This window comes from Triticum aestivum, chromosome 3B (genome assembly GCF_018294505.1).
Source record: "Triticum aestivum cultivar Chinese Spring chromosome 3B, IWGSC CS RefSeq v2.1, whole genome shotgun sequence".
Classification (NCBI taxonomy): Eukaryota; Viridiplantae; Streptophyta; class Magnoliopsida; order Poales; family Poaceae; genus Triticum; species Triticum aestivum.
In genome coordinates, this window is record NC_057801.1 from 140,781,795 (window position 1) to 140,797,852 (window position 16,058).

The window sequence follows — 16,058 nt, forward strand, 5'->3', positions numbered from 1 at the left end:
GACGCCGGTAGGGGTGCGATCTGTGCACGACGTGGGTTGGTGACCATGGCTGACAGGAGGTGGGGCACGCTTGGTGGGTGGTGTTGGCGGCTGCAGCGGTGGCTAGCCCAACTCCACCCGATCTAGCAGCGCAGGTCGCGGGTGACATGATTTGCACGCAGAAACCCCTACCTCGGTGTTGGGCTAGTGTGGGGGTGGCAACGCGGTGGTGGTGGCTAGCTAGGTGTGCTAGTCGTGTCAGCATTGGGACATTCTGGTCTGGCACCTAGACATCGATGAGCGGCATGAGGAGGCATCTTCGGTGAGCTCCCTTGGCTGCTGATGTGGGTTGATTTGGTGTCCCTCATTGATGGGCATGCGATTGCTGGTGGCCTCGCGGGGTGATACGTCTCCAACGTATCTATATTTTTTTATTGTTCTATACTATTATAGTATCACTCTTGGATGTTTTATATGCAATTATATATCATTTTTTATAACTAACCTATCAACCTAGTGCCTAGTGCCAGTTACAGTTTTTTGCTTGTTTTTGGCTTTTCAGGAAATCAGTACCAAATAGGGTCCAAATGCTATGAAACTTTTTGACGATCTTTTTTGGATCCAGAGAGACCCTAGATGTCGGGGGGTGGAGGGTGAACCCCGGGCAGGCAACGGAACTCGGACCCTTTTCGAAAACATCGGGGCCGGCATCGCCCCTCAATCCGGCTCGTACTTGGCCGGGTTCCTCAACCCGACCAAGTTCCTCAACATGGCCGAGTTTCGCAACCCGTCCAGACCTACTGGCGCATGCTGGCCGGTCCCAACGAATCAAGACTACTCTAACAAGCGCAACCACAGTACGCCCCTCAACCCGGCCGCGAGTCAGCTCCCGTCCCATCTGGGGCATACGACGGAACAAGCCCCCGTGAAGTGATGAGCATGGATACAATGGCTCACCAGCCCTGCTGACTGGCTGGAGCGTGGCAACAGTGGCCCACCTACTCTGCTGACCAGGGCCAGCGTGGCTACAGTGCATCCCTCGTCCTGCTGACGCAAGCCGATGGCGATCAGGCGACGCGCCACTGTAGCCGAGCCGGCCCAACCACTCCGTGACGCACAACAAGACGGAAAATAGTGCCCCCTGGCGCACGAGGGGCGCCCAAAGAACCCGGCTTACTCTGGTACCCGGCGAGCCCCATCGCCGGCTTCCCAGACGCTGACATCCCGACCCCACTACCATGTAAGTTTACCATTGTAACCGTGAGGGGTTGACCTATAAAACCCCCATAGGAGCCCCCCAGTACACGGGCAAAAAAACACGAGAGAGAGGGAGAGGGAGAGGGAGAGAGAGAGAGAGAGAGAGATCCAATAGAAAACACACAAAGGAGAAGGAGCAGCCAATGCTTGGGTCTATTTTCCTCCCTCCCCAAAATAGCTCTAGGAGCAAGCTTGCAGCATCCACATATAAACCATACTCGGCAGGACTAGGGGTGTTATCTCTCCGGAGAGCCTCGAACCTAGGTATGTCTTGCGTCCCTTGCTCTCTCATCCCGACCTCGCCTCTGGAGCCCACCGGTGCCCTCGAGCATATCACTCTCTTTAGCCATCCTTTGGCATATACCGTGCACACAGTTGGTGCCCACCGTGGGGCAGCTCGAGGTCCCGGTCAAAGACATGTTCTAGATGGGGCCCTTCATCGACTTCGGTGAGCACATCATGCACTACGCGATCCCCGCGTCCGGCGCCCCGACGGCTGACGTCATCGACTCACTCACCGCCTCCTTAGCCGTGTTGCGCATCTCCGACGCGCCCGTGGCCGATGAGTACCCTAACGGGGTGCTCGATGTCTCCGACTCAGCTGTCGCCCTCAGCGACGACATCTCCATCGGGGTGGCGGATCTCTGCGTCCGGGTGGAGGTGCTCGTCACCGACTCCGGCTCCTCTTCCGGTGTCCGAATGTAACCTTCCAATATATCAATCTTTACCTCCCGACCATTCTGAGACTCCTCGTCATGTCCGTGATCTCATCCAGGACTCTGAACAAATTTCAGTCACCAAAACACATAACTCATAATACAAATCATCATCGAACGTTAAGCGTGCGGACCCTACGGGTTCGAGAACTATGTATACATGATCGAGACACATCTCTGATCAATAACCAATACTTGGATGCTCATATTGGCTCCTACATATTCTATGAAGATCTTTATCTGTCAAACCGCATAACAACATAAGTTGTTCCGTTTATCATCGGTATGTTACTTGCCCGAGATTCGATCGTTGGTATCTTCATACCTAGTTCAATCTCGTTACCGGCAAGTCTCTTTACTTGTTCCGTAATGCATCATCCTGTAACTAAATCATTAGTCACATTGCTTGCAAGGCTTATAGTGATGAGCATTACCGAGAGGGCCCAGAGATACCTCTCTGATACACGGAGTGATAAATCCTAATCTCGATCTATGCCAAATCAACAAACACCTTCGGAGACACCTATAGAGCATCTTTATAATCATCCAGTTATGTTGGGACGTTTGATAGCACACAAGGTGTTCCTCTGGTATTCGGGAGTTGCATAATCTCATAGTCAAGGGAACATGTATAAGTCATGAAGAAAGCAATAGCAATAAAACTTAACGACATTATGCTAAGCTAACGGATGGGTCTTGTCCATCACATCATTCTCTAATGATGTGATCCCATTCATCAAATGACAACACATGTCTATGGTTAGCAAACATAACCATCTTTGACTAACGAGCTAGTCAAGTAGAGGCATACTAGGGACACTTTGTTTTGTCTATGTATTCACACATGTACTAAGTTTCTGGTTAATACAATTCTAGCATGAATAATAAACATTTATCATGATATAAGGAAATATAAATAACAACTTATTATTGCCTCTAGGGCATATTTCCTTCAGTCTCCCACTTGCACTAGAGTCAATAATCTAGATTACATAGTAATGATTCTAACACCAATGGAGTCTTGGTGCTGATCATGCTTTGCTCGTGGAAGAGGCTTAGTCAAAGGGTCTGCAACATTCAAATCCGTATGTATCTTGCAAATCTCTATGTCTCCCTCCTTGACTTGATCGCGGATGGAATTGAAGCATCTCTTGATGTGTTTTGGTTCTCTTGTGAAATCTGGATTCCTTTGCCAGGGCAATTGCCCCAGTATTGTCACAAAAGATTTTCATTGGACCTGATGCACTAGGTATTACACCTAGATCGGATATGAACTCTTCATCCAGACTCCTTCATTAGCTGCTTCCGAAGCAGCTATGTACTCCGCTTCACACGTAGATCCCGCCACGACGCTTTGCTTGGAATTGCACCAACTGACAATTCCACATTCAATATAAATACGTATCCGGTTTGCCACTTAGAGTCATCTGGATCAGTGTCAAAGCTTGCATCGAGGTAACCATTTAGGACAAGCTCTTTGTCACCTCCATAAACGAGAAACGTATCCTTAGTCGTTTTCAGGTATTTCAGGATGTTCTTGACCGCTGTCCAGTGATCCACTCTTGGATTACTTTGGTACCTCCCTGCTAAACTTATAGCAAGGCACACATCAGGTCTGGTACACAGCATTGCATACATGATAGATCCTATGGCTGAGGCATAGGAAATTACTTTCATTTTGGCTCTATCTTCTGCAGTGGTCGGGCATTGAGTCTGACTCAACTTCACACCTTGTAACACAGGCAAGAACCCTTTCTATGACTGATCCATTTTGAACTTCTTCAAAACTTTGTCAAGGTATGTGCTTTGTGAAAGTCCAATTAAGCGTCTTGATCTATCTCTATAGATCTTGACGCCCAATATATAAGCAGCTTCACCAAGGTCTTTCATTGAAAAATTCTTATTCAAGTATCCTTTTATGCTACCCAGAAATTTTGTATTATTTCCAATCAACAATATGTCATCCACATATAATATTAGAAATGCTACAAAGCTCCCACTCACTTTCTTGTAAATACGTGCTTCTCCAAAAGTCTGTATAAAACCATATGCTTTGATCACATTATCAAAGCGTATATTCCAACTCCGAGAGGCTTGCACCAGTCCATAAAATGGATCGTTGGAGCTTGCACACTTTGTTAGCACCTTTTGGATCGACAAAACCTTCTGGTTGCATCATATACAACTCTTCTTTAAGAAATCCATTAAGGAATGCAGTTTTGACATCCATTTGCCAAACTTCATAATCATAAAACGCGGCAATTGCTAACATTATTCGGATGGACTTAAGCATCACTATGGGTGATAAGGTCTCATCGTAGTCAACTCCTTGAACTCGTCGAAAACCTTTCACAACAAGTCGAGCTTTGTTGATAGTAACATTACCGTCAGCGTTAGTCTTCTTATTGAAGATCTATTATTTTCTATGGCTTGCCGATCATCGGGCAAGTCCACCAAAGTTCACACTTTGTTCTCATACATGGATCCCATCTCATATTTCATGGCCTCAAGCCATTTCGCGGAATCTGGGCTCATCATCGCTTCCACATAGTTCATAGGTTCATCATGGTCTAGTAACATGACTTTCAGAAATATTCTTGTGCTTTTCGCAAAAAGTTTTTAGAAGTGGGGGAGATGAAAATGAGAGGAAAATGGCAAATAATGTAAATTGCAAGGAGAGGATATTTGTGAATAGGAACATGATATATCTTGACTTGATCCTCCCTGGCAATGGCGCTAGAAATTCCTTCTGATGTCGCTTGAACTAAATTGGTATTTCCCCAAAGAGGGAGGGATGATGCAGTATAGATACAGTAGGTATTTCCCACAGTTATGAAACCAAGGTATTAATCTAGTAGGAGAACCAAGCAACACTATGTAAACGGTACCTGCACACAAAGAACAAATACTTGCAACCCGGTGCGTAAGAGGGGTTGTCAATCCCTCCTAGGTAATGGCACCAGAAATTAGCAAGTTGACGGAATATATATTTTTGATAGATTGACAGATGCAAATAGAATAATGGAAATAATATTCAGCGAGGTATTTTTGGGTTTTTGATAATATAGATCTTAAAATAAAAATGCAAATAAAGAAAAAGGCAGATAGGAATGGAGATCTGAAAGTATATGATGGGAAAATAGACCTAGGGGGCCGTAGATTTCACTAGTGGCTTCTCTTAAAGCAATATCACACGGAGGGTAAACAAATTACTGTTGGGACATTGATAGAAGATCAAATAATCATGACGATATCCAAGGCAATGATCATTATATTGGCATCACGTCCAAGATTAGTAGACCGAAACGATTTTGCATCTACTACTATTACTCCACACATCGACCACTATCCAACATGCATCTAGTGTGTAAAGTTAATGGAGAAACGGAGTAATGCAATAAGAATGAGGACATGATGTAGATGAGATCTATCCATGTAGAAATAGCCCGCATCTTGTTATCCTTAATAGAATCAATACATGCATATCTTTCTGCCCCTTCTGTCACTGGGAAAGAACACCGCAAGATCGAACCCATCACAAAGCAACTCTTCCTTTGGCAAGAAAAATCGATCTAGTTGGCCTAACTAAGCCAAAGATTCAAAGAAGAAACTTGAGGCTATAAGTAATCATGCATATAAGATATCAAAAGAAGACTCAAATAATATTCATGGATAGAAACTGAGCATAAACTTGATCTTCATCAGATCCCAACAAACACACCGCAAAAAGGAGTTACATCAAATAGATCTCCAAGAGACCATTGTATTGAGAATCAAAAGAGAGAGAGAGGAAGCCATCTAGCTACTGATTACGGACCCGTAGGTCTATGGTGAACTACTCACGCATCATCGGAGAGGCACCAATGAGGATGATGAACCGCTCTGTGATGGTATCTCGCGGTTCTGGAATTTGTGGTAGCTGGAATTGTGTTTCGTCGACTCCCTAGGGTTTCTGGAATATTTGGGAATTTATAGGCCGGAGAGGCAGTGTGGGAGGTCACCGAGGTGGGCACAACCCACCTGGGCACGCTTGGGCCTCCTGGCGCGCCAAGGTGTCATGTGCTCACTTCGGACCTCCCCTCTAGTACTTCTTTGGCCCACTCGGTGTCTTCTGGTCTAGAAAAAGTCTCCAAAAAGTTTTGCTACGTCTGGATTCCGCTTGGTACTGATATTCTGTGAAGTAAAAAGCAAGCAAAAACAACAACTGGCACTGGGCACTATGTCAAATAGTTTAGTCCCAAAAAGTGATTTAAAGTTGCTATAAAATGATTGTAAAACATCCAAGAATGATAATATAACAACATGGAACAATAAAAAATTATAGATACGTTGGAGACGTATCAGCCGCTCAACGGCCCACAGCGGGCGAGTGCTACCTTTTGAGCACTGCTTTGGTTTTCCTTGAAGAGGAAAGGGTGATGCAGTAAAGTAGTGTAAGTATTTCCCTCCGTTTTTGAGAACCAAGGTATCAATCCAGTAGGAGGCTCCTCAAAAGTCCCATGCACCTACACAAACAAACAAGAACCTCGCAACCAACACAATAAAGGGGTTGTCAATCCCTTCACGGCCACTTGCAAACGTGAGATCTGATAGAGATAATAAGATAAGATAAATATGTTTGGTATTTTTATGATATAGATTGGAAAGTAAAAGATGCAAATAAAAGTAGATGGAAAACTTATCTGATAAAAGATAGACCCGGGGGACATAGGTTTCACTAGTGGCTTCTCTCAAGATAGCATAAGTATTACGGTGGGTGAACAAATTACTGTCGAGCAATTGATAGAAAAGTGCATAGTTATGAGATTATCTAGGCATGATCATGTGTATAGGCATCACGTCCGTGACAAGTAGATCGAAACGATTCTGCATCTACTAATATTACTCCACACATCGACCGACTCCTGCCTGCATCTAGAGTATTAAGTTCATGAAGAACAGAGTAACGCATTAAGAAAGATGACATGATGTAGAGGGATAAACTCATGCAATTTGATATAAACCCCATCTATTTATCCTCGATGGCAGCAATACAATACGTGCCTTGCTGCCCCTACTGTCACTTGGAAAGGACACCACAAGATTGAACCCAAAGCTAAACACTTCTTCCATTGCAAGAAAGATCAATCTAGTAGGCCGGACCAAACTGATAATTTGAAGAGACTTGCAAAGATAACTTAATCACACATAAAATAATCCAGAGGAGATTCAAATACTTCTCATAGATAAACTTGATCATAAACCCAAAATTCATCGGATCTCGACAGACACACCGCAAAAAGTGTTCCATCGAATAGATCTCCAAGAAGATCAAGGAGAACATGGTATTGAGATTCAAAGAGAGGAAGAAGCCATCTAGCTAATAACTATGGACCCGAAGGTCTGTGGTAAACTACTCACAACTCATCGGAGAGGCCTTGGAGATGATGTAGAGGCCCTCTGTGGTTGATTCCCCCTCCCGCGGAGCGCCGACGAAGGCTCCAAGATGCGATCTCGCGGATATAGAATGTTGTGGTGGTGGAATTAGGTTTTTGTGGTGCTCCCCAATTGTTTCAGGGTACGGGAGTATATATGGGAGGAAGAAGTAGGTCGGTTGACGCTTGAGGGGCCCACGAGGGTGGGGGCACGCCCACCCCTAGGGGGCGCGTCGGGCACCCTCGTGGCCGCCTCGTTCACTGCTTGACGTCCACTCCAAGTCTCCTGGATTGCGTTTGTTCCAAAAAGATCGCTCCCGAAGGTTTCATTCTGTTTGGACTCCGTTTGATATTCCTTTTCTGCGAAACACTGAAATAGGAAAAAAACAGCAATTCGGGCTGGGCCTCCGGTTAGTAGGTTTGTCCCAAAAATGATATAAAAGTGTAAAGTAAAGCCCATAAACATCCTAAACGGTCAATATAATAGCATGGAACTATCAAATATTATAGATACGTTGGAGACGTATCAAGCATCCCCAAGCTTAATTCCTGCTCATCCTGGAGTACGTAAATGATAAAAGCAGATTTTTTGATGTGCAATGCTACCTAGCATAATTCTCAATGTAATTTTCTTTATTGTGGCATGAATGTTTTGATCCAAATGATTCAAAATAAAAGTTCATATTGACATAAGAAATACTAATACTTTAAGCATACTAACAAAGCAATCATGTCTTCTCAAAATAGCATGGCTAAAGAAAGCTATCCCTACAAAATCATATAGTCTGGCTATGCTCTATCTTCATCACACAAAGTATTTAATCATGCACAACCTCGATGACAAGCCAAGCAATTGTTTCATACTTTAGTATTCTCAAACTTTTTCAACTTTCACGCAATACATGAGCGTGAGCCATGGACATAGCACTATATGTGGAATAGAATGGTGGTTGTGGAGAAGACAAAAAAGGAGAAGATAGTCTCCCATCAACTAGGCATATCAACGGGCTATGGAGATGCCCATTAATAGATATCAATGTGAGTGAGTAGGGATTGCCATGCAACAAATGCACTAGAGCTATAAATGTATGAAAGCTCAACAAAAGAAACTAAGTGGGTGTGCATCCAACTTGCTTACTCACGAAGACCTAGGGCGTTTTGAGGAAGCCCATCATTGGAATATACAAGCCAAGTTCTTATAATGAAAAATTCCCACTAGTATATGAAAGTGACGACATATGAGACTCTCTATCATGAAGATCATGGTGCTATTTTGAAGCACAAGTGTGGTAAAAAGGATAGTAGCATTGTCCCTTCTCTCCTTTTCTCTCATTTTTTATTTGGCCTTTCTCTTTTTTTTATTTGGCCTTTCTCTTTTTTTATCTGGGCTTCTTTGGCCTCTTTTATTTTTATAAAGTCCGAAGTCTCATCCCGACTTGTGGGGGAATCATAGTCTCCATCATCCTTTCCTCACTTGGGACAATGCTCTAATAAAGAAGATTATCACACTTTTATTTACTTACAACTCAAGATTACAACTCGATACTTAGAACAAAATATGACTCTATATGAATGCCTCTGGTGGTGTATCGGGATATGCAATGAATCAAGAGTGACATGTATGGAAATTATGAAGGTGGCTTTGCCACAAATACGATGTCAACTACATGATCATGCAAAGAGCAATATGACAATGATGATGCGTGTCATAATAAACGGAACGGTGGAAAGTTGCATGGCAATATATCTCGGAATGGCTATGGAAATGCCATAATAGGTAGGTATGGTGGCTGTTTTGAGGAAGGTATATGGTGGGTGTATGGTACCGGCGAAAGTTGCGCGGCACAAGAGAGGCTAGAAATGGTGGAATAGTGAGAGTGCGTATGATCCATGTGTTGGGGAACGTAGTAATTTCAAAAAAAAATTCCTACGCACACGCAAGATCATGGTGATGTATAGCAATGAGAGGAGGAGTGTATCTTCATACCCTTGAAGATCGCTAAGCGGAAGCGTTTATCAACGCGGTTGATGTAGTCGTACACCTTCACGATCCACCCTGATCAAGTACCGAACGTACGACACCTCCGCGTTCAGCACACGTTCATCTCGATGACTGATACGTCTCCAACGTATCTACTTTTCCAAACACTTTTGCCCTTGTTTTGGACTCTAACTTGCATGATTTGAATGAAACTAACCCGGACTGACGCTGTTTTCAGTAGAACTGCCATGATGTTGTTTTATGTGTAGAAAAGAAAAGTTCTCGGAATGTCCTGGAAATCCACGGAGGCACTTTTTGGAATTAATAAGAATTTTTGGCGAAAGAATTAATGCCAGGGGGCCCACAGCCTGTCCATGAGACAGGGGGGCGCCCCCCTAGGGCGCGGCCTCCTATCTCGTGGGCCCCCTGGACCTCCACCGACCTCAACTCCAACTCCATATTCTGTCTCGGGCAGAAAAAAATCAGAGAGAAAGTTTCATCGCGTTTTGACGACACGGAGCTGCCGCCAAGCCCTAATCTCTCTCGGGAGGGCTGATCTGGAGTCCGTTCGGGGCTCCGGAGAGGGGGATTCGTCGCCGTCGTCATCATCAACCATCCTCCATCACCAATTTCATGATGCTCACCGCCGTGTGTGAGTAATTCCATCGTAGGCTTGCTGGACGGTGATGGGTTGGATGAGATTTACCATGTAATCAAGTTAGTTTTGTTAGGGTTTGATCCCTAGTATCCACTATGTTCTGAGATTGATGTTGCTATGACTTTGCTATGCTTAATGCTTGTCACTAGGGCCCGAGTGCCATGATTTCAGATCTGAACCTATTATGTTTTCATGAATATATGTGTGTTCTTGATCCTATCTTGCAAGTCTATAGTCACCTATTATGTGTTATGATCCGACAACCCCGAAGTGACAATAATCGGGATACTTCTCGGTGATGACCGTAGTTTGAGGAGTTCATGTATTCACTATGTGTTAATGCTTTGGTCCGGTTCTCTATTAAAAGGAGGCCTTAATATCCCTTAGTTTCCATAAGGACCCCGCCGCAACGGGAGGGTAGGACAAAAGATGTCATACAAGTTCTTTTCCATAAGCACGTATGACTATTTACGGAATACATGCCTACATTACATTGATGAATTGGAGATAGTTCTATATCACCCTATGTTATAACTATTGCATGAGGAATCGCATCCGGCATAATTATCCATCACTGATCCATTGCCTACGAGCTTTTCGCATATTGTTCTTCGCTTATTTACTTTTCCGTTGCTACTGTTACAACTACTACAAAAAACCCAAAAACGTTTATCTTTACTGTTGCTACCATTACCTTTATTATCATACCACTTTTGCTACTAAATACCTTGCTGCAGATACTAAGTTATCCGGGTGTGGTTGAATTGACAACTCAACTTCTAATACTCAAGAATATTCTTTGGCTCCCCTTGTGTCGAATCAATAAATTTGGGTTGTACTTCACCCTCGAAAGCTGTTGCGATCCCCTACACTTGTGGGTTATCAAGACTAATTTCTGGCGCCGTTGCCGGGGAGCATAGCTCTATTCTCTAAGTCACTTGGGATTTATATCTGTTGATCACTATGAAGAACATGAAAGATGCTAAGACCAAGATTTTGCCCTCAACTACGAGGGGAGGTAAGGAACTGCCATCTAGCTCTGCACTAGATTCTCCTTCCGTTATTAGTAGGCTTGCGACACCTAAACCTGCTACTGCTATGAATTCTGATATGTCGCATGTTATTGATGATGCCACTTCTGCTATGCATGATGAAACTACTTCTGTGCGTGATACTACTTTGCCATTAGGTGAATTTCTAGATGAACAACTTGCTAGAGTTAGGGGGAATGAAAATATTGAAGAACCTATTATTGATGATAGTGATGATGAACGTTCCCCCAATGATTATGTATTACCTGTTGTTCCTAAGGGTTACGTTATAAATGAAGAAGCTGCTATGGAAATTCTTGCTTGTAATGATAGATCTGATCTTAAGAAATTATTAGCTAAATGGAAGCAGCAGTCTCTTAATGCTAGAATGAAACCCGATCCTGCTTTTGCTACTTCACCTATCTGTGTTACTGATAAGGATTATGAATTCTCTGTTGATCCTGATATTATTACTTTAGTTGAATCTGATCCTTTTTGTGGCCTTGAATCTGAAACTGTTGTGGCACATCTTACCAAGTTGAATGATATAGCCACCCTTTTTACTCATGATGAGAAGTCTCGCTATTTATATATCCTTAAGGTATTTCCGTTCTCATTAAAGGGTGATGCTAAGACTTGGTATAATTCTCTTGCTCCTGGTTGTGTGCGTAGTCCCCAGGATATGATTTATTACTTCTCTGCTAAATATTTCCCTGCTCATAAGAAACAAGCTGCCTTGCGGGAAATATATAATTTTGTGCAAATCAAAGAAGAGAGTCTCCCACAAGCTTGGGGGAGGCTTCTCCGGTTACTTAATGCTTTGCCTGATCATCCTCTTAAGAAAAATGAAATACTTGATATCTTTTATAATGGACTAACCGATGCTTCCAAGGACTACTTGGATAGTTGTGCTGGTTGTGTTTTCAGGGAAAGAACAGTCGACGAAGCTGAAATATTATTGAATAATATGTTGACTAATGAAAATAATTGGACTCTTCCTGAGCCAGTTCCTGAAGTAATTCCTGAACCAATTGAGCCAACTCCTGAGCCTATTCCTAAACCCACTCCGAAGAAGAGAGGTGTTTTATTTCTCAGTCCTGAAGATATGCAAGAGGCAAAGAAATCAATGAAAGAAAAAGGTATTAAAGCTGAAGATGTTAAGAATTTACCACCTATTGAAGAAATACATGGTCTTAATTTACCGCCTGAAGAACCACATTGTCTTGATAACCCGACACAGGTAGTAAAGGTAAATTCTCTCTATAGATATGATAAAGTTGAAATACCCTCTACTAAATTTCATAGCCCATGCTTAGATGAATTTGATGACTTTATGGCTAGACAAGAAAGTTTTAATGCTTATGTTGGTAGAGAGTTAAAGAATAATGCTTTCGAGATAGGACGCGTAGGTGATAATCTGGCTAGAGTTAAAGATGAACTTCACCGCGTTAGCAAATATGCTTCTATGGTTGCTACTCAAGCTGAGCAAGTACTCAAAGCTCAAAATGATTTGCTTGATGAATTGAATAATAAAAATGACTTTGCCGTTAGAGTGGCTACTAGAACTGGTAGAATGACTCAGGAACCTTTGTATCCTGAAGGCCACCCTAAGAGAATCGAGCAAGATTCTCAGAGAAATAATTTAGAGGCACCTAGTTCTTCTAAAAAGAAGAAGAAGAAAAACGATAGAACGTTGCATGCTTCTAGTGAACCTACTGTAGACACACCTGAGAATCCCAATGATATTTCTATTTCTGATGCTAAAATACAATCAGGTGATGAACATGAACCTAGTGATAATGTTAATGATAATGTTCATGTTGATGCTCAACCTAGCAAAAACAATGATGTAGAGATTGAACCTGCTGTTGATCTTGATAACCCACAATCAAAGAATCAACGTTATGATAAGAGAGATTTTGTTGCTAGGAAGCACGGTAAAGAAAGAGAACCATGGGTTCAGAAACCCATGCCCTTTCCTCCTAAACCATCCAAGTCAAAGGATGATGAGGATTTTGAGCGCTTTGCTGAAATGATTAGACCTATTTTCTTACGTATGCGCTTAACTGATATGCTTAAAGTAAATCCTTATGCTAAGTATATGAAGGATATCATCACAAATAAAAGAAAGATACCGAAGCTGAAATTTCCACCATGCTTGCTAATTACACTTTTAAGGGTGGAATACCAAAGAAACTTGGAGATCCGGGTGTTCCAACTATACCATGCTCCATTAAAAGAAATTATGTCAGAACTGCTTTATGTGATCTTGGAGCCGGTGTTAGTGTTATGCCTCTCTCTTTATATCGTAGACATGAATTAAATAAGTTGACACCTACTGAAATATCTTTGCAAATGGCTGATAAATCAACTGCTATACCTGTCGGTATTTGTGAGGATGTGCCTGTTGTGGTTGCAAATGTCACTATCTTAACGGACTTTGTTATTCTTGATATTCCCGAGGACGATAGTATGTCTATTATCCTTGGTAGACCTTTTCTTAATACTGCAGGGGCTGTTATTGATTGCAACAAAGGCAATGTCACTTTTCATGTTAATGGTAATGAGCATACGGTACACTTTCCGAGGAAACAATCTCAAGTTCATAGCATCAATTCTATTGAAAAAGTTCCAACTATCATTTTTGGAGATTTTGAATTTCCTCTCCCTACTGTCAAGAAAAAGTATGATATTCTTATTGTTGGGGATTTTCATATCCCCATTGAGGTAACTTAGTGTTATTCGAATTTTCTCCGGTTCCGTGTTATTCGGAATGAGTTTGTTAACAAGACTTGATCAACCTTGTTAGCAGGTTCATTTTGATGATCACGAGATGGATGAAACTAGAAGGCACAACCTTCTGTACCCTCTTTTTACTTTCTGTTATTTAGAATAAATAAAGCAAAAATAGTATTATCCGTGCATTAAAAAATAGTCTGAAAAAAGTGCTCCAAATGGCCTGCAAATTTAGTATGATTTTTTCTGGATATTTGAGGATTTTAGGCACTGAAAACACTGCAGGAGGGGCAAGCACCAGGCCACGAGAGAGGAGGGCGCGCCCCCTATCTCTTAGGCCCCTGGTGGCTCCCCTTTACTTATGCCAGCACCCACACACTTCACCTTCTACCCAAAAAAATCCCCATCCAGTTGAAGCACGAGTTCTAGCTCGTTTTGCTGCGATTTTCGATCTCCTCGCTCAAAGCTCCATTCACAAAACTGCTTTGGGATATTTTTGCTTGGTATGTGACTCCTCCATTGGTCCAATTAGTTTTTGTTCTAGTGCTTTATTCATTGCAAATTTTTGCTGCTTAGGTGACCATGTTCTTGAGCTTGCATGTTAAATTTTTGTGGTCCCAAGCAATTCCAATGCATGATATGGGCTCTAGGCACTTGTAGGAGTAGTTGCTATCATTCTTGTTTAGTTTTATGCACTTTTATTTTTGAAGTTACTAAAAATTTCAGAAATTTTCAGAAAATGTTGGAGGCTCTTTAAAGGCTCTTCTAGTCAAAGCTCTGAGGAAAAACAAGCCAAAGAGAAGGAAAAAGCCAAGTATAATCTTCCTCGCTTAGCGGAAGTACGGTCATGTGAATGGCCATGCGAGGATTTCTTGAAAGAAGCCGGAATTCATGACGACTTTTATGCTTTAATTGAGACTGCAAGCCTCACCAGTTTCATCAACGACCGAATCGATCAGTATCTCTTACTTACCAATACTTTCGCACAAAACTTTTATTATTATCCTAAGAAATCACTGCCTGCAGTATCATTTCATTTATATGATGAATTCAAAGAAATGTCTTTACGTCATTTTTGCGCGGTATGTAGGATACTTTATGAGGGAGAATTAGATGAACCCCATCGTGAATATGTGGGTGGCTTTGTTAATACTATTGCTGTAGAGGAGCCAAAGAAGGGCTCTGAGGCAAAGGTCTCTAGCATACACTTTCCTGTTTTACGCTACTTTGCCATATTTGCTAGTAGATGCTTGATTGGTCATGGAAATAGTGGAAATTTGAGCGTTCTAGATATTATTATTCTTCAACATGCTTTGCTGGGAGACAATACTTTTAATATGGGTGCCGTCGTTGCTAAACGGCTAGCCCGGAATCGTACAAAAGGCCCCATATTTGGAGGTATCTATGCTGCACGTCTTGCTAGACATTTTCAGATACCCATTAGGCACCATGAGGAAAAGGAGACAATATTGCTTCCTCACATTTTAGATTACAATAGCATGGTAGCACACAAGTTTATTGTTGAAAACGAAGATAGGATGCTCTTGTATAAACTTAGATTCAATAAGAAACACTTTGAGATTATTATGTTGCCTGCGCCTTTGTTGTTTGATTTGCTTGCAGAAAATTTTCTCGTCACACCGGAGGCGATGAACAATCATCGAGCTCAAGCTTTTACTCCAGAACCAGAACCTGAACCGGAACCTGAGCTGGACCCTTATCGTGCATCATCTATCCAGTGAGATCCGGAGATGACCAGCCAGTGGTATCCTGATTACACCTCCCAGTACACCGTGGAGAGTAGCGGCGGTCCTTGGTATTAAACCAACTTAGGCCAAAAGCCTAAGCTTGGGGGAGTACGTATTTCTCACCGACTTTACATTCATATTCACACACTAGTCGTCGGTGCTCATACTCTTTCATTGTATTATCCATGCTAGCTTAAATTTCTTTTTCTAGTTTTCTTCTTGTGTGTTTGATAAACCTTAAGAAAAAAACCAAAAAAATAGTTAGTTTAATTCCCTTGCCTGTAGTAGAATTAAAATGAAAACCCCAAAAGATTTCTCGTTCTTCCTTTTTTTTGTTGGGAGCTTTCCCGTGTAAATAGTTTTATTTTATTTTCTTTCCTTTGGGGGTCGAGAAGACCATATTGAAAATGCTTAGTGGCTCTTATATGCATGATTGTTTATTTAATTTAGCGCCCATATTACTTGTCTTCTCTCTTGAGTTGAATGCTAGCAGATTCCAGCTTAGTCCAATGCACGTGCAGTCTTATTATTATACACA